The sequence below is a fragment of the Leptonychotes weddellii genome, chromosome 5 (genome assembly GCF_054177405.1).
Source record: "Leptonychotes weddellii isolate Sample4059 chromosome 5, ASM5417740v2, whole genome shotgun sequence".
NCBI lineage: Eukaryota > Metazoa > Chordata > Mammalia > Carnivora > Phocidae > Leptonychotes > Leptonychotes weddellii.
In genome coordinates, this window is record NC_138373.1 from 112381456 (window position 1) to 112406837 (window position 25382).

The 25382-nt window shown below is 41.2% G+C and overlaps 1 protein-coding gene across 4 annotated transcripts in view; it reads left to right on the forward strand.

The window, feature by feature from the left end:
* The first annotated feature begins 3474 nt into the window (after positions 1–3474).
* Positions 3475–25382, forward strand: part of SRGAP1 (SLIT-ROBO Rho GTPase activating protein 1) — a 179038-nt gene continuing 157130 nt past the window's right edge. Inside the window, exon 1 of one of the 4 annotated variants that reach the window (XM_081821991.1) lies at positions 3475–4013. The gene's annotated coding sequence lies outside the window, so the exon portion shown is untranslated. The remainder of the gene's footprint in view (positions 4014–25382) is intronic. The other 3 variants (XM_081821990.1, XM_031026587.2, XM_006731932.3) reach the window with 3 other exon arrangements.

The window sequence follows — 25382 nt, forward strand, 5'->3', positions numbered from 1 at the left end:
TTGACCATGGCCTGGGCCAAACTGACACGTAAAACTGACCATAATTATTCCCATATATCGATGATGAACCTAAAGCTAAGAGGATACAACCTGCCTAAGAGTTCAAATCCAAGTTTACTAATTTTAAATCTTCCTGTGAATGAAGAGACGCAGTGGTTATGCTCCATCAGTTCTGGATTGAATGCCTGCTCTATGCCAAGCAGCGTTCTAGAGGCAGGATCCAAAGTGGAGGAGGGGGAGGGAAAGACAACCAGGAAAGAGTGAGAATGTGCTCAGTATGTGGCTGATGCAGTCTTGTATTGGCTTTAGTGGATGTTGCCTGTTGGTAGTTAGTGATTACCAGATCAGAAAGTTAAGTTGGGACTAGATTGTGGGGACCTAAGAATTCAAGGCTAAAGAGTTCATTCTTTTCTAAAATCTATTTCTGCTTTATATATATGGAAAAATACCTAAAGAGCATATGCATCAAATGACAGAAGTGATGAATCTTTTTTTTAAGATTTTATTTATTTGACAGAGAGAGACACAGCGAGAGAGGGAACACAAGCAGGGGGAGTGGGAGAGGGAGAAGCAGGCTTCCCACTGAGCAGGGAGCCCGATGTGGGGCTCGATCCCAGGACCGTGGGACCATGACCTGAGCCGAAGGCAGGCGCCTAACGACTGAGCCACCCAGGTGCCCCTGAATCTTTTTTTTTTTTTAGAGAGAAGCAGTTCTGTGATTGGATGCAGTGGACAAGAAGGATTTTAGCTTTATCCATGTGATGTGCTTTTTTAAAACTACTGTAAAACATGTTTATGTTAATTATTAATTACCATGATAATTTGGTTGGAATAAAATTTTAGTTGTCAATTCTTTATATAGCGGGAAAAGCTGTGACGTTGACGACAGGGTCCCAGAATCATATAGACCAAAAAAAGAAGAAAAATTTTAAAAGCTCCTTCATCCTGGTGACAATTTCTAAATTGTTACATATGATTGTATATATAATCTACCATAAAACTTGAAATAAATGAGATCCAAAAACCATCAAGAACATTTCATTTTAGATGTGGGTAATTTAGTATTATCCATACCTCAAAAGAAATTTATTATTATTTTATGCATTACTTAGTTCAAATCAAACTTGTCTATGACATCTGGGCCCCATATGGTCGATTAATTAAAGCAGAGATGCTGAATTTGGATAGTTTGATATTCTCTTCAAAGGCTGATCTCCCTTAGGACTAAGATAGGAAAATCCTGACATTTTGATTTCTCTGTGTACAGGGATCTTTAGCATGAGAACAATAAACAGCCTTTTGTAGCTTCTTAATGAGACGTGTAGTGGGTTATATTGACAATGGGAGCTTGCCTAAAACTGTTCTACCTCCCTAATAACTAATAAAATGAGTGCACTCTTTTTCTTTATTCTGTTCACCCATGTCTGCAGCCTTTGTTTTTCCCAGTATTAAGTACCCCTGTTCACAGTGTGTGGGAACAGCACACTGATTCTAGAAGCACCCCTTGGTATGGTGAGCCTGGAGTCTCCAGTGATCTCCCCACACAGCCGTGGCAGCCCTGGATTACCAGGTCAGCCAAAAAGTAAGTTGAGTGTTTTGCACATTAGCACACCACACATGTGGACCAAGTGATATGTAATAGTCTCCAGAAAGGGATGTTGAGGGCTTTCTACTGAGACGAGTGCCCCAGGAGGACGGGAAGCAGGCCACACTTCCCGAGAACACCTTCTTAAAGGAACCACAAGAGTGGAGAGATGCACAGGAGATTAGAGGTGGGAGGTGCAGGGCCTCATGAAGACCCGTAGTTGGACAAGTGTCTGCATGCCTAAGCTGGCTTGGTGCCTTCTCTGTTTCTAAATTTAAATGCTTACATTTTAGTCAGTTCACATTTCACTTCTCTCTGAGCCACATAAATTATGTAGGGACCTTTAAGAGCCCTTGCAGATGGGGAAGTGCCACCCTAGCTTGAGGTGGAATCTTCGAGGCTTGAAAAGGTGTCTCATGTGCTCACCTGTCACCTGTTACTGCTGAGCCAGAGTGTGCTCTTTCTGTCTGCTTGCTTGTGTCCTGAAGCTTGAGAAAGAACCTTACCCCATCCTTATGGGAAATAGAGTAGAAAAGAACACTTGATTGCTTTTTCTGTTCCTCTTTTTTTTTTTTTATTCCTTCCTATGTAATATCGAGATAAAAATGAAGCCTTGGGCAGTCGAAGAGTTGGAAGTTGCTGTAAATTATGATGCTATTTGTAAATGTATGGAAATAGAGAGAAACAAAATTTTCACCACATTGGCACCTTCTGCTGCTGTTTGTGAAATTCCTGTAGAAATGCATTTAATTTTTTTTGTCTGAAATGTCTTTAATTTGAACGAAAAGGTGCCTCAAAGGCTTAAGGTTTGTGAACACACTTCTCAATTTAATCTGAGCAAAAGATGATATTTTTTATATGTAAAGGCCTGAACTGAGTTTTTAATTTGTATACCAGTAGGCTCAGGAGGAAGTTTATTCTACAGGAATAAGTATGAATGCCAGGGTCCAGACTGGTCTCAGGCTCTTGCTGTGACCATGTCAAGTAGAACAGTAACACTTGACCCCTGCTCCGGGAAGCACACCGAGTTCTTGGGAAGGGCAGATGTTATAGAAGGTATCTGTCATATAGTTTTTGTTGTTCCAGAAGAGGTTTCAGGGAGTTTGCAGGGATCCATAAAATACAAGAGAACTAATATATTAAATGGAAGAAAGAAGGCAGAAAAGGGAGGTAGAGAGGAGTTAAGAAGTGTGCCCTAGCACTGTCCGGGATGCTCGGTTAACTGGCCGGCCTCAGGCTTCCCAAGAAGGTTTGTTTCCTCCCCTGGAGAGGGAAGCCTGCTCTGTGAAACATCTCACAGCAACCATGAAATGAAAAACATGTTTCTTCTCAGGAGAAGAGTAATTATTCCTCGTGTTAAGATAACATTTTCTCCCAAGGGTGCTCATAGTTAGGGAAGCTGTAATGATGTTAACCGCCTGACATTATGACCCTGGGAAGGTAGCTCAATGGCTCTAAACTTTTACTTCCTTTCTATAAAATGAAGAGATTGAACTAAAGGACCCAGGAAGTCCCTGCAGCTCTCAAGTCCAGTGATGTGCTCTCTTCCATCCGAATCAGTTTTTCTTCTAGAAAGCGAAACATTCTTTTTTCTTTCTCTCTCCTATTTCTTCTTACTGAACCTAGACACTCTCCTTCCTAGCCTCCTCTCCAACCCCCCTTTTGCTGTTGCCCACCCGGATAGTCTATCAGATGTCTTTCTCAGAGGGCTGCTTATCTATTTTCCCTACTTAAAAAAAAAAAAAAAAAAAGTGCTGAGCAGAAGAGCTGGTGACCCTGGAGTGTTGAGAGTCCGGGGAGGAAGGGGGTAGGCGGTGTGTCACCGGGGTGGGGAAGCACTGTCTGGAGTGGAGGTCGGCCAGGAAACAGGAAGCAGTTTTTATACTTCCTTCGCTTGCAGGGTGGTTGAGTATTCCGCTTGGAGGCTTGGCTTTTTGTGTAAAATATAGGCCACTAGGAGAACTGACGCTGGTAGTGCCACTGAATGGCTAATTGTTTCTAATTGTATTCTTCTGTGTTCAGCCGACCACTAACTACAGCATCAGCTTAAAAACAGTGTTTAGGGAAATTGTTTGTGTCTAACATTCCAGCGTTTCCATGGCTGGAGGCAGCACGCCTCAGAGTGTCACCATAAAGGCTCACGAGGGCACCTGCTTTAGTCAGCAGGTGGCACATCCCCTGTGAATTATGCACCGTTGACATATGGAGAATGGAGGCTGCCCAAGGAAGCACTAGACCCACTGTCCTCGCGATAGTTGCGCCTTACCTCCCCGAGACCTGATAAGAGGCAGTGTTCCTCGAGATGGGGGCTGCGACTCTTTGCTTCCGTGCGTTCCCTAGAGACTGTCGGAGCTTAATGGCTTCTGAAAGTCAGTGATGCTTTCGTCTCATTTAGTGTTGCTGGTCTAGGAGAGATAAGTTTGTTGTGGTAAGTAAGATATTTGAGGCAGAGGTAATGCCTGATAAATCTTGAATTACAAGGCTTTCTTTCCCTCAAATGTCTTTTCTCCTACTTTTTGCACTTCTGCAGTTTGGTACCTCTGCTGAGATTAACTGGAATCCCTTGTCCTTCTGTTTGAATAAAAAACAGAATGGCTGTCACCGGGCCAAAAGGTGCAGGAATTACTTTCTTTTTAACTGGAGACCTGGGTGATAGGGCTTTTTTTCGCGGTTAAAAAAATGCTAGTTGGGTCTGTTGGATTTGGCTGTCAGCTCAACCAGTGACTTATCTTGGGAATGTCTGTGCTGATCTGTAGTTAATACGATAAGCTACATACACAGAGGATGAAGCTCATGGTGTTCTCTAAAATCATAATTGGGATTTTATTTCAGAGTTTTACCTAGGTTTCATCAAATATGGCCTTTAACAGTAAAATGTGTGAACGTTCTTTGCTAAATCTTCAGTGTTGTCCGGTGTTTTCAGAGAGAAGGATGCATATAGACCCTTCTCCCAATAGGCCAAAAAAAGCGAAAGAATTCACTCCTTTGAGTGGAAAGCCCTTTCTAGCATATTAGCCTTTTTCTTGCCTAATATCTTAAACTTTGCTGAAAATAATTTAATGCTATTCTCTAGTGTAGTGTTGCCAGTGAGCCTGGATTCCATTGAATGGAATGACCCCACCTGGCTGTGATTTCTGGGCTTTTCTGTTTGCTTTTCTTAGGAAATGTATTATGGTGTTACCTTTCCTTGTTGGCACTTCTTGACTCTTTCCTCATTTAACCTACTGCCTCCATTTCAGGTTTGTAAATCAGATCTCTGAGTGTATTAGAATTCTCTATAAAATAAGAGTAAGTGCACATTAATAATAACTTGAGGGGAACTCCTCTGAGTAAAGAACCTGAAATCCTGTGCATCTATAACCATGCCATCAATTCTGCAAATCTCTTGCCCTCTCAACTCCCTTTACTTGCATTCAAGTAAGAAAAAATTGAAGGTTGTCTTGTTGAAAAGATTCTCTGTGGGCATCAAAGTGAAGACCAGATAATTCTAGCAGTCCTTGAGACTGTCGTTTACACTATAAGGAAAGTACCTTTTTCTTTCTTTCTTTTTTTTTTTTTTTGGAGAGAGTGAACACACGTGCACGAGTGTGTGTGATTAGGGGTGGGGAGATAGGGACAGAGAGAGAAAAAGAGAGACTCTCAAGCAGGCTCCCCACTCAGTGCAGAGCCTGACACAGGGCTTGATTTCACAACCCTGAGATCATGACCTGAGCTGAAATCAAGAGTCGGACTCTTAACCGACTGAGCCACCCAGGCGCCCCAGGGAAACACCTTCTGATAGTTCTTTAATTAAATAGAAAGAACATACTTGAGAATAACCGTACACAATATGACTTACATGACTTTCCAAGCAATTAAGTTAACGACCTATCTAAATAAAGTATATAATATAAATATGAATTAAAATGTTACTGCCTTTTATTCTAAGCCATCTCAAAGTATGTAGATTTGGCAATAGTTTGTTAGGTATGACGGCAGTCTTTTTTTTCTTGTTCATTTCTTCTGCTTCCTGGTCAGATGCTATTTTTCTTTTCCAGCCCAAGTGGGGCCATGGTGATTTTGCTGGTTGGCCCAGCTGGCCTGGATCTTCAGCAGCCTTTTCCCCACTTTGCGACGCATGTCATAGTTCCTCACTAGCTGCTTCAGTGAACATCTTAATGAACCACCGTTGCCATCGCTGAAACTTGCCACGGAGCACTATTAGTGCACATTGCTGTTGCTTGTCTCTTCTCCTCTGAGCTTCTCCTCTCTCCTGCCCTCTGCACTGCTCCACACCGCCTTCCATCTGTCTCTTCTCTCGGTGCCATCTCCCAGCATGCACTCGTTCCATTGTTCATCATTGGTCATTGTTTTTAGCACAATGCCTGGCATATAAAAGTGCTCATTAGATAGACAGATATTTTTAATGAATGGATACATCCAAAAATTATTTTAGCTAACTTCCAGTAAAAGCATTAAAATTAAAAACAAGAAAAGGAGCCCTTCAAAGTAACTGGGTGGGAGGGGGTGAGTGGGGAGAATTATAGGTACCAGAAAATCTAGGCTAATTCTAGTTACTACAAATGAGTCCCAAATTTAACTCTGTGTTTCTTGGAAGGCTTCAGAAAAGGAAGCACAATGAGTTGTGCATCACTCATTGTCTGGTGGAAGGAAGCATGCCAGTGAACTAGGAGAAACTATTTTTTTCTTAGCACTCATTTCTGTATATATGGTTGTTCATTCAACAAAACAATTGATAGTCTAATGGTAATTTTAGCTGCAGAAAAATTCTTCTGTTAAAAAAAAATGTATTGGGCATCTCGTATGTTCAAGGCACTGTGCCAGGAACTCTTCCTACAAAGATGAACAAGAAATAACGTAGTCTCTACCATCAAAGAAAAGTCTTATTTTTTTCCACTGAGTTAATAGTAATAATTAGCATTCACTGAGCTGTTAGCTATGTCTCAGGCCCCTGTCTAAGTGTATTCATGCCTGTTAATTCTTAGAACATTTGTACTATTTCTCCATTTTATAGTTGCAGAAACTGAGGCACAGTGAGGTTAAATAATTTGTCCAAGATTCAGGACCCTGGGAGCACCTGGGTGGCTCAGTGGGTTAAGCGTCTGCCTTTAGCTCAGATCATGATCTCAGGGTCTTGGGATCGAGCCCCATATCAGGCTCCCTGCTCAGTGGGGAGTCTGCCTCTCCCTCTCCACTTCCCCCCGCCGCTTGTGTGCTCTCTCTGTCTCTGCCTCACTCTTTTTTCAAATAAATAAATAAATCTTAAAAAAAAAAAAAAAAAAGATTCAGTAGCCTGTAAGTGGTAAGAGTCAGGATTTGAACCCAAGTAAGGCTGACTGGCTCCCGAGGCCTCACTTTTAACAAGTATTCTGTATTGCTTCTCTAGGGGTATAAGAAAAGGAAGAAGAATGGGTTTATGGGGGCTGGAGGTGGGTAGAGATGATTGGTTTGGAATATGTTAAATTTGTGTTGCCTGAAAGTATTCAAAATAGAGATGCCCATTAGGCTGTGGGATATACAGATCTACAGTTGGGCAGAGAGATCTGAGCCAACATGTAAGTGATTTTTAGGTGTCCACAGCACATGGCTGTTATATGAGGTCATAGGGAGAAAGTCTATGAAATATATGAGATGAATACATTTTTTAAATCTACTCTCAGGAAAAAGGTCCAGGAGCATATATTAAATTATAGTTCAGTAAAGATAACACCATAGGGAGTTCATGTAATGTGGATAAAGATACTTAACCCTCTGACAATTGGAAGTATATGTCATGCATGTTACGTGCTAGGATTGAACAGGAGGAATGAGCGGTAAGCTTTTGGTAGTAGCCAGCCGTGTGCTGGGGCATATGGTAGGTCAGGTCTCACAGCTCTGTCCAGGAAGGTGCTGTTATCTCCCCCATTTTACAGTTGAGGAAACTGAGGCCCAGAAAATTAAGTAATGGGCTGAGGTTTGCCAGGGACGAGTGGTAGAGTTTCAAGCCAGCGCTTTGTGACTGCCCGGTGCTTCTGCCCCTGCCGCACAAGGCCGGCTGTAGGAGCAGCAGTGAGGGTGAGAGCTTTGCTGGGGAAGTGGATCTGGCTCTCCTTGCCATCATGCAGCGAGACATACAGTTGAAGGTTCATAGTTACCTTTGATAGTGCTTGGAAGAAATAACCCAATCCGAAAAGCCGTTGGGGACTAGTGAGTGTTACCAGCATTCTGTCACTCTCATAAAAGAACCCTAGAAGAGCTACAGTAATGGAAGATGTGCTGTGGGGCAGGGCAGGAACCCAGGTGCGTGCTGGGTGAGCGAGCAGCAGAGAACCCCCAGCTCCTTCACCTGTCCCCCGGCTGCTGTCCTCCTCCACAAGCAGCAAGCACCATTTCCTAGGTAAGCTGCCTCTAGCCATCCCCTCCGCCCCCGACTGTGCCGTGATGTGGACAGGTCACTCATCCTCTCCTCAGTTATTCAGGCAGAAACGATGACTTCCTGGCAGAGCCCTCAGGAAGCCCCCCCACCCCAGCCCCAGGAAACAAAACAAACAGAACTCTTCCTATTCCCCTGTTTTGATATCCTCTTTCTGCCCACCCCTCCCCCACCAAGAAAGAGCAGAAATTAGGATTCAGCACTTTTACTTTTAACTCTTTATTGACTTTAATATTAATGGGTGATTCTTCTTGGGAGAGAAGAGCTTCTCTGTCTGTCTCTGTTCCTCTCTCTCCCTCTTCCCCTTTTGATCATTCCTGGTGTTCAGCTAAGTTCCTAATAGCCATCTTCTTATCAGTTCTTGTACTGTCCCACATCTCAGCTGAGTCAGCTTATAGACCCCACACCTTCCAAGTGTTACCATCATGGTTATTACTCTAGGGACGTCTAAATGTTGTAGGACGTTGTCCCTGTGTAGTATGCACATGCTTGCTTTTGTGGGCTTTGTTGTTGTCTCTCCGTTATAATCATCATTTATTTTCTCTTTTGAAAATGGTGCTTTCTGGAACGCTGTTCCTTTATCCTGACCAACTTATAAAAATTCTTCCTTTCAGTCTAGATCGCTTCCATGAGCCCTCGCCTGTATCTCAGCTTTCTTGCTTCTGCTTTGGGGAGGTATCTTGGGTCTGGCTCCCTGGGAGTGAGATGGAGATTTGAGTGCAGGTTGTTTATTGAGTGGAGCTTTGGGATAAGCACTTTTTCTGGAGGTTGTGCTGATCCCACAGTGAGCTATGGAGTTGGGATGACCGTGGGGAATGGAGGCAGAATCTTGGGTGAGGTGGCTCCCTTTAGCCAAGACAGGGACTGGGGAGGACCTGAGCTGTGAGCCATCCCAGCCAACAGTCCTGGCAGGAGTGAGCACTTCAGTTTCAGAGCAGAGATCTGGGCAGAATCCCAGCATCCTCTGCAACAGGTTTTCTGTCCAGTCACCACACCCTGATCTCTTCAGGCTCTGACGTCCCTTTTGCAGAAAGCATCTTGGCAACGTAAGGAGCCTTTTCAACTAAAAATACTTCCTATCTTCTTTTGCCCTAAACTGCATCGTGAACTGGAGATCTTTGTAATGAACAATAGAAATAAGCCAACATAATAATGGGGAATATCTGGTTTCCATTTTCTCCTTTACACTACCATTATTACCATCCTAACTTTGCCCTTAATTACCTCTGTTTGGATTCATGGAATGGCTCTTTTCCTCCCATCTTAAAACAAAATTATTTACATTTTTATTGCAATATGATTGACATACAATAGACTGCACATATTTAAAATGTACAATTTGATGAGTTCTGACATGTGGGTATGCCTATGAAATCATTAAAATAGCGAACATTTCTACCACCATCTCCCCAAAATTTTGTCATGCCCCTTTGCTATTCTTCCTTGAGTCCCTTCCAGCCCACCACTCCAGGTAACCACTGATCTGCTTTGTGTCTCTAGTTTGTATTTTCTAGAGGTTTATATAAATGGAATCACATAATCTTTTTTTTTTTTTTTTTGAGGGAGAGTCTGGCTTCTTTCACTTGGCTTAGTTACTTTGGGATTCATCCATGTTGTTCTGTATATCAATGGATCAATGGTTTCCTTCTATTGTTGAGTAGTATTCCATTGTATAGATAGATACATCATAAGCTGTTTTTCCATTAACCTAGTTGATGGACATTTGAATTGTTTCCACTGTTGACTGCAGATATAGGTGCCATGAACATTTGTGTACAAGTCATTAGGTGGACATCCACTTTCACTCTCTTGAGTACTTAGCTGGATCACATGGTAGGTCTGGGCTTAACTTGATAAACTGCCAAACTGTCTCCCAAAGTGGTAGTACCATTTTACAATCGCACTAGTAGTTATACCATCCCCCACACTTGGTACTGTGGGTCTTTTTAAGTTTTAGTCAGTCTGGTAGTGTGTAGTGATATCTCATTATGGTTTTATTTTGCATTTTCTTAGCCTAAAGGTCACTAAAAGTTTTTTCTCTTTTTTTCTTTTAAAAGTTGTATATTTTTAGTTCCTACATTTAGGTCATTCCCCATTTTGAGTTAATTCAGTTTACAGTGTTCAGTAAGGGTTTAATTTTTTTATATATGGATCCCTATTGTTCCAGCACTGTTTGTGGAAAGGATCTTCCTTTACCCATTGAACATGTACAGCAAATCAGCTAACTATATATGTGTGGCTCTATTTCTGGACTCTCTTTTTTTCTCCTGATCTATATGTCTGTATGCTGATACCACACTTCAGATTACTGTAACTTTATAAGAAGTCTTAAAATTTCATAGTATAAGAACTTCAACTTATTTTTTCCAAAATTGTTTTGGCAATTCTAGGTCCTTTCTGTTTTCCAGTTAGTTTTAGAATGAGCTTATTGCACCAGCTGGAACCTCGAATTCTGTGTTAAACAGAGCAGTGAGAATGGCAAGAGGTCTTAATTTTAGGGAATAAGCATACAGTCTTTTACTGTTGGGTGTAGTAGTAGCTATAAATTAGTCATAGATGCCCTTCATCGGGATGAAGAAGTTTACTTCTGTTCCTAGTTTGCTGAGAGCTTTTATTATGAATGGATTTCAATACTGTCAGATGATTCCTCTTCTGCATCTATTAAGATGATTATATGTTTCATTATATGTTTTTTCTACTTTATTCTATAGACATCACTTAAGCAGTATGAGGAATCATTTCAACTGAAAATACCACCTGGTTTCTTTTGCCCTAAATTTTTCCCAAAGAACACTTCTGGTCATGGTGTTAGTTATTCTCATAACAAAAACCATCACCAGCCCCTCGTTACCCTTAGGATAAGATTCATCTGCTTGGTAGGGAGATCAGTGTCTCCCACAATCCATCTCCCTCTAAGGACAGCCCATTCCTGCCCTTCTTCTTGATCCAGTCTATATAGATCATTTCCCATGGCTGTGTTCTTATACGTAGGACACCTATCACACTGTGTGTTTTATTTTTTTTCTAAATCTGTTTATACTTCATATTTCCCTTAAGATGATAGGCTCCTGAGGATACAAGGTATGTTGTGTGTATTTTCATATACCTGTAAGTGCCTCCACTTCCACGAGTACTCTTTAACTATGCCAGCTTCTGAGTGAGTGCTTTGTTTTGCCATTGGTTTTTAGGAAACATGGAGTCTTGGATCAGATGTTTTCATTTGAAAGGATAGAATGTATTTTAGAAATGTGTTGGATCACATACATGGAATTTTATGACTTTGAAGCAGTTTTTCGGTTTGCAAAGTACTTATAGTTACAATTTATTTTTCTGGCCATTACCAGAGTAATCCAATTATTCTTTGGGGGAGAAGAAGAAGAAAGGAATCCAAACTAACACACACACACACACATGCACGTATGCACGCATGCACACACACACACACACACACACATACCCTTCACCCTGATACTGATTGAACCTAATAGCTCTTGTTTTGAATTTCATAATTCTAGAAGAGTTAAACTTGAAAATGTATCTCTAAACAATGGAGCCTTTGTTATTCACCAAAAGGCAGTGATTGTGTTGAGCATTTTAACTGGTTATCAGACCTCAGGCTGCCGGTTTGAAGAGTGAACTTTGGCAATAGGAACTTGGCTCTCAGCACTGTTTTGCAGCTGGCTAGAATGTGAATAAACTTCCTATTGAAAGAGAGACATATCTTCTCAAAGGAGGAGAGGAATAAAGCCCTCAACCTACTAACCTTTCTCCTCTCTGTCTGCCTACCCCAGCCTCTACTTACCTTTTTTGAAAGCATCTTCAAGTGTTAGAGATGTTTTTAGATTCTCAAAAACTCAGAAAAGACCCAGACAGTTATTGCTCCTTTGTTATCCTCAATCTAGAGATTTATTCTTTGTAAAATCCCTGCATCAAGAGTATGGTTTTCTTTCTGACTTCTCCTTCGTTAGGGAATTGTGCAAATACTGCAGGCCTTTGTGCTCTGTGCAGCTCAGCTATTTCTCTTTGACTTTTATTAGGTTCCATCTCTGTTTCCTTGCAGGATAATGACTTTCATGTACACTGTATGCTTCCTTAGGTGGCCCCATGTCATCAGCTCATGACATGCCTGAGGCTTTCTCCCACAGTGCTACTTTGGGACAGCATCCTGTTAGTCTCAAAAAAGGTTTACTCCTTGCTGAATCCCTCTATGTGCTCCCTTCACCCCAGAGCCATTGTAACCAAAGTCTCTGAGTTTTCAAGTGAGGTGGTGATAAAAGCTGTACAAACCTTCACATTCTATAGAATTTTTTGACATTCTATGAATGTAGCAGAAACATCTGAGACATGTTGGAAGCCTTGCCTGGGATTTATCATTTCAAACAGTGAGCCATTCTTGGATGTTCTCTTATACAGCGTTGTCTCCTCTAGAATGACCTATTGGCCTCTCCCGCATCCCCCACACCCCATTTCTGCATTAGAGGTCCTGCATCTGTGTTTTCTTACCCTTCCCTGCTTGTTGCTCTCATGGCACTTACCCTATTTATGACAGCTGTTTGATTGATGTGTTTTTAATTAGCTGAGCTCTTAGATGTCGGAGAGAAACCCATTCACATTCTTTTTTTTTAAATCTCAGGTGTCTTATCCGAGTACCTGACATGTGGTAGGTATTTAATTCATGTTTCTGAATGGACCACTTCATACCATTTAGAACTATTGCCCTCACTTTGTATGCTGGGTTAAAATTATATTGCAGCAGGGGCGCCTGGCTGGTTCAGTCAGTGGAGCGTGCAACTCTTGGTCTCAGGATTGTGAGTTCAAGCCCCACACTGGGTGTAGAGATTACTTAAAAATAAAATCTTTTAAAAAATTTTTTAAAAATTTGTATGTTCCAGCAACCACAGCAGTGAACCTGTCTGGAAAACAGACTTTTGTTTATCAAGTCAGTATAGTATTCTAGCCCCAATTTTGGCAGATATTTTTAAGAGTGTTGTACATCTGATTTATAAAAGCAGATTAAACTTAGAAAGCTTCTCTCACCATTGCTCTTCATTTCATCGCATTTTGATTTATTTTTTAGCCTGACTTTCAGAATGTTTACATTGACAGTATGAAGATGAATTTTCTTAACTTCCAGATGCTTTGGTTCCTGAGGCATCCTCCTAATTTTCTCATTTAAAGGTTCTTGCTGTTAGGGGAGGAGGGGTCTGTTTTTTGGACTTGGTAACTGATAAGCTTATGTAACCATTTATGGATTATTAACTTTTTACCTCTCAGAGAATATATCTTTACTCAGTGGATCCAGCATTTTTGTTTTATAAGTTATGTGTGGTTTAGCCAACTTTTCTATAGGTAATGGGGAATATGGAGGGAGGCAGCTGCTAACCTATCACTTGTGCTGAAAATGACTTGTTGGCCCAAATGTTTTAGCATCTTTATCATCTAGGACATGTGACAACTTTGGGGTTTGCGTCCTCTTTAAACACACTTTCTCCTGTCTCTCTTACACACACACACACACACACACACACGAGTATGCTTCCTGTTGCCCTGGTAAACCAAAATTGGTGAATCAAGATGGAGAAATAAAACCCATACTCCTGAGCCTGCCTTCTGATTTCCAGATAAGAAAAAGAAGCATAATGCATTTGGAACACGAAGTGGAAGTTGGCCCCAGAGTGATCAACATAGGGGACCACAAACAATTTGTGTTTCTTTAGGGATAGAAATGTATCAATGGAGCCTTGATAAAGAGCCCCAACATGGGATATTAGAGTATTGAGTAAAGCTCAAGTAAGTGTTCAACAGGGGAGGAGGATGGAGGGCAGGAAAAGGAGAATAAAGATGCTATCATTTTTTTTTTAACAATTTGCATATATCATCTCATTTAATCTTTATAACAACCTTGATGGCAGGTATTCTTCCCATTTTACAGAAGAAAACCCCAGAGGCCAAGAGGATAAGTCAGACGGACCCTTAGTGCGTGGCAGGGGTGGGGTACAAACCTAGGTCTCCGTGGCTGCAAGGGCAGTATTCCCTCCATTACCCCAGACTGCCTAAGGTTCATGGTTAGTGGCTGGTCATAGTGCGGTCACACCATCTCAGGAAGTGAAAGGAGGTCATTAGTGGTGTCTGCCTCAGGGCTTAGGGGGACCAAGAGGGGGCCACACACGGAGACTTTGACATCATACACTCTATCTTTAAACTTCAGTTTCGCCATCTTTGTAGAGAGGGAAAAGATGCCTTATCGCTTTGTGAAGCCTTTGCCTTATTCTTATACAGGTCTTCATTTAAGTTTCTTGAGTTCATCTATACCCTTCATCTGGGAGAGGACAAGCTATAAAGTTAAAGGGAACTGTTCCTCCCAGACTTCCATCCTCATAGCTGCCATCCCAGCATTTATTAAAAATAATATGAACTCATGGGGCACCTGGGTGGCTCAATTGGTTGGGCGACTGCCTTCGGCTCAGGTCATGATCCTGGAGTCCCGGGATCGAGTCCCGCATCGGGCTCCCTGCTCGGCGGGGGGTCTGCTTCTCCCTCTGACCCTCCCCCCTCTCATGTACTCTCTCTCTCATTCTCGCTCTCTCAAATAAATAAATAAATCTTTAAAAATAATAATAATAATAATATGAACGCAGCTTATGTCAGCACTTCCAGCAGTGGTACTGCAGTTAATGGTGTGAATGCATTTGGGGACTCTTCATTGGCTTATTTCTGAGCCCAGTACTATCCCTGACCAATGTGTGCATATGTGAAAAAATTATTTTTTTTCATTGTCTAAATTTTTTTGTTTTATAAGACATTTCACTAATTCTTTTTTTTTTCTTTTAAGATTTTAAGTAATCTCTACACCCAACGGGGGGCTAGAATTTACAACCCCAAGATTAAGAGTCACATGCTCTGCTGGCTGAGCCCGCCAGGTGCCCCTTACTAATTCTTTTTAATATTTTGCACACATATTCTCTTGCTAACACAGGCCCCCACACACGGTGTTTGAATGTTCTAAAATATTTTGCAGAAGTATTTTCTCCTGCCTTTTTTCATCAAGCTGTGGTTTGACAGTAGCACCATATTAAATGGGTTCCCCTGCCTCAAAAAAAAGAAGGTAGTTCTATGTACCAGGAGGATGTCTTAAAGGGTCAGTATATTAGCGTCACAGGATATTTAACATTTTAGCATTTTGTTTACTTAATTACTTTTCCTGAAAAGCTTTTCTTGGCCTAGCAGTTTTTAGACTGATTTTCTTTTATCCTTTGCTCTATTTAGTTGAGATTTCCACCTCCCCCCATTTTTCATTAAAAAGAAAAAGCAATACCCAGTGTTAGTAGAGGCAATTTGGTATAATGGAAAGATCTTCGAGCCCCACAGATGTAGGTTCAAACCTCAGCTCTGCTGCTGCCTAGTTTGTGGGGCACTGAGTAATTTATACCTTCTTGGAGCACCCATAAAATTATGACAGTAACTACTTTCTTGGTGGTTTTAAGTAAGTGAGGTGATATGTGTCATGTCAGTAAATGTTAGTACTTTTCCCTCCTTTTTCTTTCCCTTCTTTCTAAATATTTAATTTAGCTAGACTTAACACCCCATATCCAGCCCCGTGTAAAGGGCTAAATAAGTACCTAGTAAATTGAGTCAGTTAAAATGTAACTCTTAGAGAAACTCCATTAAGATATAAAATAAGAGCAGCTCATAGAAAAGGCGACAGTCCTGCTTATTGGGTTTTCTTTTTTTGAAGTGGTACCTGAAACTGAGTTGTCTTTGAAGTAAAATAATGAACTGCTTATGGACCTCTGAGTTGGGGGGGGTAAGAAAAAAAAAAACTTAGAATACTAGCAAATGCATTTCTTTTGGTGACTATTAAATAAATGGATGCATTTATTTAAAATAATTTGAAGATGTACAGTTCTGATTATAAATCATTGCCCTAAAAGTACTTTTGATTTTCTGTTTAAAGAAGACAGAGGATGAGCTAAGATGTGGGGGCCTCTTTAAAAAGACGCCATCCAGAAGTGAGCATGTTGCTTTGGAGTTTGTTATGACTGAGCCACTGATTGTGTAATGTGACTTGGGCACGTTACTGAGGTCTGTTAGCTCCATTTGCATGACATAGAAATGATTCATACTCTTAGGCAACCTAAGTTTGTGAGAAATGGGAACCACTGAAAATGGTATGATATTTCGCAAACATATAATATGGTTTGAAAATTTTGATAATAGTGTTTAATTATAGGCCAGGAGATTAACCAGAAACCTCTCTTGAATACCAGAGAACTTCAGTTGTTGAAGTTCTTTATAAAATGTAGTATTCAACTAATCAGCAAATATTTGAGCGCCTACTATGTGGCAGGCAGTGTTCTTGGCTGAGGAGAGAATAGTGAACAAAATAGGCACCTGGCTGGCTCAGTCCATAGAGCATGTGACCTCTCATCTCAGGCTTGTAAGTGTGAGCCCCACATTGGGTGTAAAGATTCCTTAAAAATAAAATTTTAACTAAAAAAAAAAGAGAAAAAAATTGGGACACCTGGCTGGCTCATTTGGAAGAGCATGGAACTCCTGATCTTGGGGTTGTGAGTTCAAGCCCCATGTTAGGTGTAGAGATTATTTAAAAATTAAAAAAAAAAAAAATAGACGTAATTCTGCCTTCACGGGGGCTCCAGAGGGAGGAAAGCAAATAATAAGTACATAAGTATGTAAATTATATGGTGTGTCAGATGGTGGTAAGTGCTATAGAGAAAAATGAAGCAGGAGGGTTGGTACATTTTTAGTTATGATAATCAGTAAAGATCTCACTAAGAAGGTAAAGTTGGGGCTGAGATATCAAGGAGGGGAGGAGGCAACCTTTTGGGACATCTGAGGGAGGAGCTTTCCAATAGAAGGAACAGCTAGTACAAAGGCTCTGAGGTCAAAGCATGCCTGGCATGCTGGAGTAGAGACACAAGATGGAGAGTTGTAGAGAAAGAACCCCTATGAAATGGTATGTTAGGACAGTGAATGTGACAGGTGTTAGCTTTAACCTATATGGTATAGATTTTGAGTAGAGAAGGGACATGGTTTTATTTTCTGTTTGAAATAATCACTTTGGCTTTGTGTTTATTTTATTTTATTTTTTAAGATTTTATTTATTTATTTGAGAGAGAGCGAGTGAGAGAGAGCATGAGCAGGGGGAGGGGCAGAGGGAGAAGCAGACTCCCTACTGAGCAGGGAGCCCGGACAGGAACAGGAGGCTCCATCTCAGGACTCTGGGATCATGACCTGAGCCAAAGGTAGACGCTTAATCAACTGAGCCACCCAGGAGCCCCTGGCTTTGTGTTTAAAGTGGTCTGTATGGAGCAAGGTCTGGAGAAGGGGACACTTTCCTGCTTTAACAAAATACACTTATAGTAAAAACTATTGTGTTTTGTTTTGGTTTTTTTTTTGGTGCAGTGTCTTTCAGAATAGGTAAGCAATTTTTTTTCATTGCAGTGCCTTGTGATGATCAGTCTGAAACCCAGTTTTCAATAAGCATTTGTTTTTTTAAGTTTTTATATTAGCCCTGGAGATCATCATGGATGCGGCATAGGGAGAAGATATGAGAGCTGAGTCTGACTGACTGCAAGAATTCCTGGAAAGTTTTTTTAAAAAACTAAATTTTACCAGCTTTTCAAATTCAGATTTACCATTTTTAAAAGTGCAAGAAAAAATAAAAGGAAATGGAAGGTTTTTGTTTATTAGGTTTGGTCAGTCAAGATTCCATGATTTATTTGTGGATTAAAAGAGCTTATTTTTTTAAGGTTTTTTTTTTTTTTTTTTTAAAGATTTTATTTATTTATTTGAGACAGAGAGAATGAGAGAGACAGAGAGCACGTGAGAGGGGGGAGGGTCAGAGGGAGAAGCAGGCTCCCTGCCGAGCAGGGAGCCCGATGCGGGACTCAATCCAGGGACTCCAGGATCATGACCTGAGCCGAAGGCAGTCGCTTAACCAACTGAGCCACCCAGGCGCCCAGGTTTTTTTTTTTTTTTTTTTTTTTTAAGCTTAAGTTCTTTTTTTAAGCAGGATGTACATCCTTCGTGAACAGCAGTGACACAGCCATGTCAATTTCACAGGCGTTTGCTGAATTTTCACTCTGTGTCATGCACTGTGCTCTATATGGAAGATATCCAGATGATTAAGATGTAGTTGCTGTCTTTGGAGCTCAGAATGCAGAAGAGACACATGCATGTTATTTTCAACCCACAGTGGCTTTACTATGGGTCTTCATAGAGATCCAAACGAAGGTTAATGGGAGTATCAGAGAGAGGTAGTATTCTAATTGGGAAGATCTCAGATGACAAATAAAAAAATATCATAGTGTGACTTTTGTAGATTTTCCTGGACCAAAAACACTAAGACATTTTTCACAATATAAATTGTCATTAAAAATTTGATCCATTATGTAAGATAGAAGTTCCATCAGATTTTTGAAGATACAGGTGCATAAATTGTTCAAGGAGTCCTGAGTGTCAGTCAAAACCAAGGCTTGAAAATTCAATTCTCACTGTCATGAACTCATTTAAAAAGAAGAAAAGGATAGCTCAAGATCGTCAGGTGCTTGATAGCAGAGACGCATATACAAGAGATACACTGAAAGAGAAGTGGGAAAATTACAAATAATTAAAACATGGATGTTTATAGTAGCTCTTAATTGCAGAAACTTGGAAGCAAAGATAGGTGAATGGATAAGCTTTGGTACCTCCAGAGAATGGAACATTATTCAGCACTAAAAAGAGATGCATTCTATCAAGCCATAAAAAGACACGGAGGAAACTTAAATGCATATTTCTAAGTGAATAAGCCAATCTGAAAAGACTGCATGCTATACGATTCCAACTATATGACATTCTGGAAAAGGCAAACTATGGAGACAGTGGAAAGATCAGTGGTTGCCAGGGCTTAAGTTGGGGGAGGGATGAACAGGCTGAGCACAGGATTCCAGGGCAATGAGAACACTGTGTATGATTCTGTAATGGTGGATACGTGTCATTATTCATTTGTCCAGACCCACAGAATATACAGCACTAAGAGTGAACACAATTATAAACTATGGATTTTGGACGATTATGATATGTCACTGTAGGTTCATTGATTATAACAAATGTATCATTCTTGTGAGTGGTGTTGACAATGGGGGAAGCTATGCACATTTGGAGGTAGGAGGATATGGGAAATTTCCTGTACCTTCTGCTCAGTTTTGCTGTGAATCTAAAACTGCTCTAAAAAACCAGAGCCTTTAAAAAATTATTTCCTGATACAACAGAAATATAAAGGAGCTCCTACCAAGGTTATGGGCATGCTCCCTTAATTGATAGAATATAAGTTTGCCTTTTGAGGATCAGTAAGGGACAACATTTCTTTGGTAACAGCTTTAATGTTTGTCCTTTTGTGACTGGCTTCTCTCATGTAGCATGATGCTTTCACAGTTCATCCATGTTGTAGTATGTACCAATACTCCCTTCCTTTTTATTTCCAAATAATACTCCATTATGTTGGATACACAACATTTTACTTATCCATTCTTCACTCGGTGGACACTGGGGTGGTTTTCCTTTTAGAGTATGGATAATGCTGCTATGAACATTTGAAGGCACAATATTTTGCCAGGTCATGTCATCGCTGAGGATTATGGACCAACAGGGCCCTACTTTGCTGGTCCTCACCATTACCCTCACTGGTCCAAGTGAGGAGCAGGTCATCAGGCAAGTTGGCGCTGGGGGACCTTCTTAGGCATCTTGCTCCTTGGCAAACTCAGTTTGTCAGTCCGCTGCTCAGGTTCAGGCCTGAGGCAGGAGACCGCCATGAACAGGAAAAAGTGCCCGCAGCTGGACCAGAGAGCCAGTACCTGTGCTAGTGATAGAATGTCCAGAAATACCTGACCTTGGAGCGACGATGGAAAGGAGGAACCAGAGTCAGGGCCCCTGCACCCTGGCCCGGGGGGGGCCTGTATGTAACTCAGCTTTCCCGTCTGCTGTGTTCTAGGATACTTGGTGTCTGCGGTAACTTTTGTACAAAGTAGATGTGTGCTCACTCCTGCCCCCATCCCACCTCCAATTTCATAATGAGAAAGAGAAACCATATGGGAACTGAGAGTGAGCATATGGGTGTGAGGAAAAACATACGGGCGGATGGAGACAGGGCTGCAGTACCCGTCTGCTTGTCTTTGTCTGCTGGCTTCCTAATGTGTTCTCCCCCTCATCAATTTTCTTGGAAGACTTACTTTTTTTTTTTTTTTTTGCCTATGCATGATTTAATCTTGAGTGAGCCATGATGTAAAAAATCTCCAGAAATGGTTCCTTGGTTGGAATTGCATCTCAGTCCACGTTGACTCAGTGGGCACTGAGTTGGGGATAATTTAATAAATGCTGTGGCCTGTGTGAACCCCCAAATGGACCAAGGGAACGCTGCCACCAGAAGAACAGAGAGCAGTCTCTGAGTACCTATGTGAAGTCTTTTGAGCCTGGTTCTTTTCTGGCTCCCAGTTTGTGCCCGGACAGTGCGGGCAGTGAGTGTTCCCCAAATGTCACCAAGTTGGTTCAGAACAGGTGTGGCGGGGGATAAAGTGAGTGGCAGGTAAAACAGCTTGGCTCTCAGTGGTGTTCTTATGGCCCTTGGATTCCTTCTCTGAAACATTGAAGCTCTCCTTGCCGGGTCATCTGTGCTAGCCCCCTCCACGCTTGTGGAGCCTCAGCTCTTTGGAGCCACGCCTTGGCCTAATCCTCATCACTCCCCAGAAGCCTTAGGAATTGGAGCTCTCTCACAGGCAAGCTCTCGGTCCCCACTTAACTCCTAATTACGAAATTGTCTCTTAAGCGTCACAGGCCGGTTTTTATAGTGACCATTAACTACGATTGATTGTCCTTGTTGAATGACTTGACTTTTATGAGCAACTCCACCGAGTGTTTAATAAGGCGAAGTGGAGTCCAGAGGATATCATTTTAAAAATACTGTTTGTGAACAACGAAGATTAGCATTTAATTTGCTGTCCTTTGGTAATTGGGGTTTGCAAATAGGATGTTGGTTGGACAAATAGTGTTACTTTGGCTTACTTCGGCAGCCTGTATCTTAAATTGTTTACCTGCTTTCTGCAATGGTCTCTTTAAAAAAAAAAACAAAAACCTACAACTACGAATTTGAATCCTGTCCTAAAAATCGTACGCCACACCTTACTACAGACCTTATCAACAGAATGCTAATTTTTTGTCATTTCTTAATTGTAAGCTCCAGTTTCCCCTTCTCAGACTTCTTTTCTCTCTGTGTCAGATAGATTAATGGTATGTCTATTCATGAAACTATCCCATTTATCTAAAACATTTATTGAAGGTGGGTAATTGCTCGCTTGAATGTATACGAAATGTCTTGCCCCAGAAAGGTAATACAAACAAATGTATTATACTTTATATAGTCCATCTTCCACTTTGTCATTTACAGGATGGAATGTATTTTTCATTACCAGACGATGGGGATTACTTTGCCACTTCAGTCAAAACATGACCCTAGCAAGATCCAGAATTTAATGTGGAGAATCTGTTTAATTTTATCTGTGCCAGAATGCCAGATACCATCTATCCTAATCCTATGGCCAGTTCCCCCCCCAAAAAAAGTTACTGCATTTTTCCAGCAAAACAAGTTTCTGAAATTATCACTGGGAAAATGAATTCTGATTACCAAAATCTAATTTGCAATATACATAGTCCTTCAGGTACATAGCTTGTCCATAAATTGAGGACACCTGTATATTTAATTTTTTTCTAATTCAATAGTTAAGATTGGAGTATTTTACTATGTTCCTTAAAACAGTAGTGGAGCCTGATGGATCCTTTAAAGCTGGGATAGAAACTAAGGAAATTCAGTTCAGCTGGCATTTATCCTGAAGATTTAAATCCATGTCATTAGATTATCCACAGTTATTCTGTGAGGATTTGCTGATGTGTTTCTTTCCGTATTTGAAATTCCTACTTGTGTGGGTTTTTTTTTTTTAATCTGTTTGGAGAGCCTTATTAGATTTATTAATAACTAACAGTATGTTTTTCTGATTATGATTCTTTTAAACAAGGCTTTCAGTTAATAATAATTACCTTTATTGATTACCTATTCTGTACTGGACATGAAATAGGGTATCATTTAACCCTTATAGCAACCTTTTAATATGCATTATTATCTCTTCTTTAAAGATTCTGAAACTAGTGTTCAGAGAGCTAAGAAAGTTCCTCAAAGGTCACAAAGCTAGTATCATGGCAGAGGCTGTATTTGAACCCAGCTCTTTGAGATATCAAAGCCCTGACATACAGGCTTTAATCACCATACTACATTCAGATGAATCCACCAGATTGATCTTTTAGAGGTTTTGAAACTTGCAAGCTCTTTACACTAACTATACCTTTAAAACAAGCAAACAACAAAAAAAAACCCTCCTGAGCCCTGATCTACATCCTTTGGCATTAAGCTGAAATGACCAAAAACAACCCGAAAAAAACAAAAATATCTGGAGGCCAGATGGACTCTCTTGCCTTTTTGTACAATATTATGCATCTGCATCTTTGAGCAGCTGTTGAAAATTCTACATAGTACCTGCACGAGGGATCAACTTTTTATTACACCTCATATTGTGAAAAATACACTTGTGTTTTGGTCCATGAGTAGAATCAATTTAAGGTAACATTGATCGATAGGACAATGACACAAATACTGTAAAATCACCAACTGGACTAATGAAAGATTAAACATTAAAATTCTCACTTGTCCTTCCCACCAGCATCCCCTCAGGCCAGCATTCCTTTCTGGAGGTTCTGTGGGTTCTACATCCTTACTACTTCTCAGCCTCATACTTTCTTCTCTTTGCCCACCTCCACTGACTAGTTTTAGGCATCTTCTTGTCTCACCTCTACCTTGCCTTCCATTGAGTGGCTTCATTTGGTCTCCCTGCCCCACTCTGACTTCCCTCCAATTACTCTGCTCCCAGAGTGATCTCTTCATGTCACCTTCCTGATGAAAGTCCTCCTCTGGATCTCTGTTTTGCTCTCCTTATCTCCCATAGCACCCAGTAACCTGTGGTAGGCTGAACGATGGTCCATCAGAGATAACCTTATTTCCAGAACCTGTGAATGTTACCCCATATGATAAAAAAGGACTTTGCAGATGTGATTAAGTTAAGGATCTTGAAATGGGAACTTTATCCTCAATTATCCGGATGGGCTCAGTGCGATCACAAGGGTCCTTCTAAGAGGGAAGCAGGAAGGATAACGAGAGAAAGGTGACTATGTGATAGTAGAAACAGAGATGGGAGTGTGCTTGCAGTCCAGGGCAAGGAATTCAGGCAGGTTGTAGAAACTGGAAGAGGCAAGGAAGGATTCTCCCCTAGACCCTCCAAAAGGAACTAGCTCTCCTGACACTGTGATGTTAGCCCCTAAAGACTTTTTCAGACTTCTGACCTCCTTCTGAACTTTAACAGATTAAACTTGTGTTGTTTTAAGCCACTGGGCTTGTGGTAATTTGTTACAGTAGCAATTGAAAACTTGTACAAACCTATTCTATAATCATTGACTTTCTTTTCCACTGGACTTGTGCTTTCCAATATGGTGGCTGTTTAAATTTAACTTTAAAACCAGGTACAAAAATTAAGCATTTCAGTTCCTTAGTCACACCACATTTTAAGTGCTCAATAGCAACATGTGGCCAGTGGCTACTCTATTGGACAGTGTAGGTCTAGAACATTTTCATAGTTGTAGCACGTCCTGTTGGACAGCGCTGCTTAGGATAAGAATGTGCCTGTGTACCTAAATTTGACTCCTTCTACTCTTTTTTTTTAAAAAAAAAAGATTTTATTTATTTATTTGACAGAGGGAGACATAGCGAGAGCAGGAACACAAGCAGGGGGAGTGGGAGAGGGAGAAGCAGGCTTCCCGCGGAGCAGCGAGCCTGATGTGGGGCTCGATCCCAGGACCCTGGGATCATGACCTGAGCCGAAGGCAGGCGCTTAACGACTGAGCCACCCAGGCACCCAACTCCTTCTACTCTTAACCCCAATTCTGTCCCTCACTGCAAAGGGCTTTGGGTGGATCTGGAGCAGACTGGTCAGGCCCTGGAAGCAGACTCAGGCTGTATGGATAGGGGATTTAGAGCATACTCTACATGTGGGGCAGGCCCTGTGAGAAGGCATGCCCTTGCCCCCAGGACTTCTTACTAGCACAGGGATGCTACCTGCCCGAGTCTAAGGGTGTCCTCTTTGCACCTGTCAGAATGGATGGTAGATGCATAGCATTGTTGAATAAACAAATTTGTTGAAAACCAATTCCCTGTTTTGTGTGAATACCGGGATTTCACAGTGAATAAAACAACTTTACTGTCCTCATGGAGCTTCCATTCTAGGGGAAGAAACAGCCAATAAATGTATATATTCTAATATCAGGGAATAATAAGTGATATGAAGAAAAATAACTATAGTAATGGGAGCCATGGGTGGGGGTTGGGAGCTGGTAGGTATATTTTAGATACTCGGATAAAATCTTTCAGGAGCAGTGACATCTGAGGATAAACCTCAATGAAGGGAGACCAGGAGAGGAGAAGAACGGAAAAGAGAAAATTTTTTTCTTTTTTTTTTTTAAAGATTTTATTTATTTATTTGAGAGAGAGAATGAGACAGAGAGCATGAGAGGGGGGAGGGTCAGAGGGAGAAGCGGACTCCCTGCTGAGCAGGGAGCCCGATGCGGGACTCGATCCAGGGACTCCAGGATCATGACCTGAGCCGAAGGCAGCCGCTTAACCGACTGAGCCACCCAGGCGCCCCCGGAAAAGAGGAAATTAATTGATAGGGGTTCAGTTCTAATCACCGTCATTCAGAACCCCGTGTGCCCTAGTAGTACACTTCCCACATTGCCTTGCACCGCTTCCCTTTGTATGGTCACAGTGGGTGTCCACACTGGCCAAGATTCTTTTGCTGCTCATTATTTAGATATTGAAAATCACGTGTCTCTGTACACGCAGACACACACACAAATTTACAATCTGAGGTGTTATTTAAGTTCTAGTTGAAGAGGACCTTTATAATAAAATACTGTGTGCCTCTCAATACAGAATTACCAACCTATTGTAATTTTTCTCCTCGGCCTATGCTTTGCTGTTTGGGGTAGGAAACTGGTTGATTCTCTAATCCCCATTGTGCTTTTTTTTTTTTTTAATTTTTATTCTTATGTTAATCCCCATACATTACATCATTAGTTTTAGATGAAGTGTTCCATGATTCATTGTTTGTGCATAACACCCAGTGCTCCATGCAGAACGTGCCCTCCTCAATACCCACCACCAGGCTAACCCATCCCCCCACCCCCCTCCCCTCTAGAACCCTGTTTGTTTTTCAGAGTCCATCGTCTCTCATG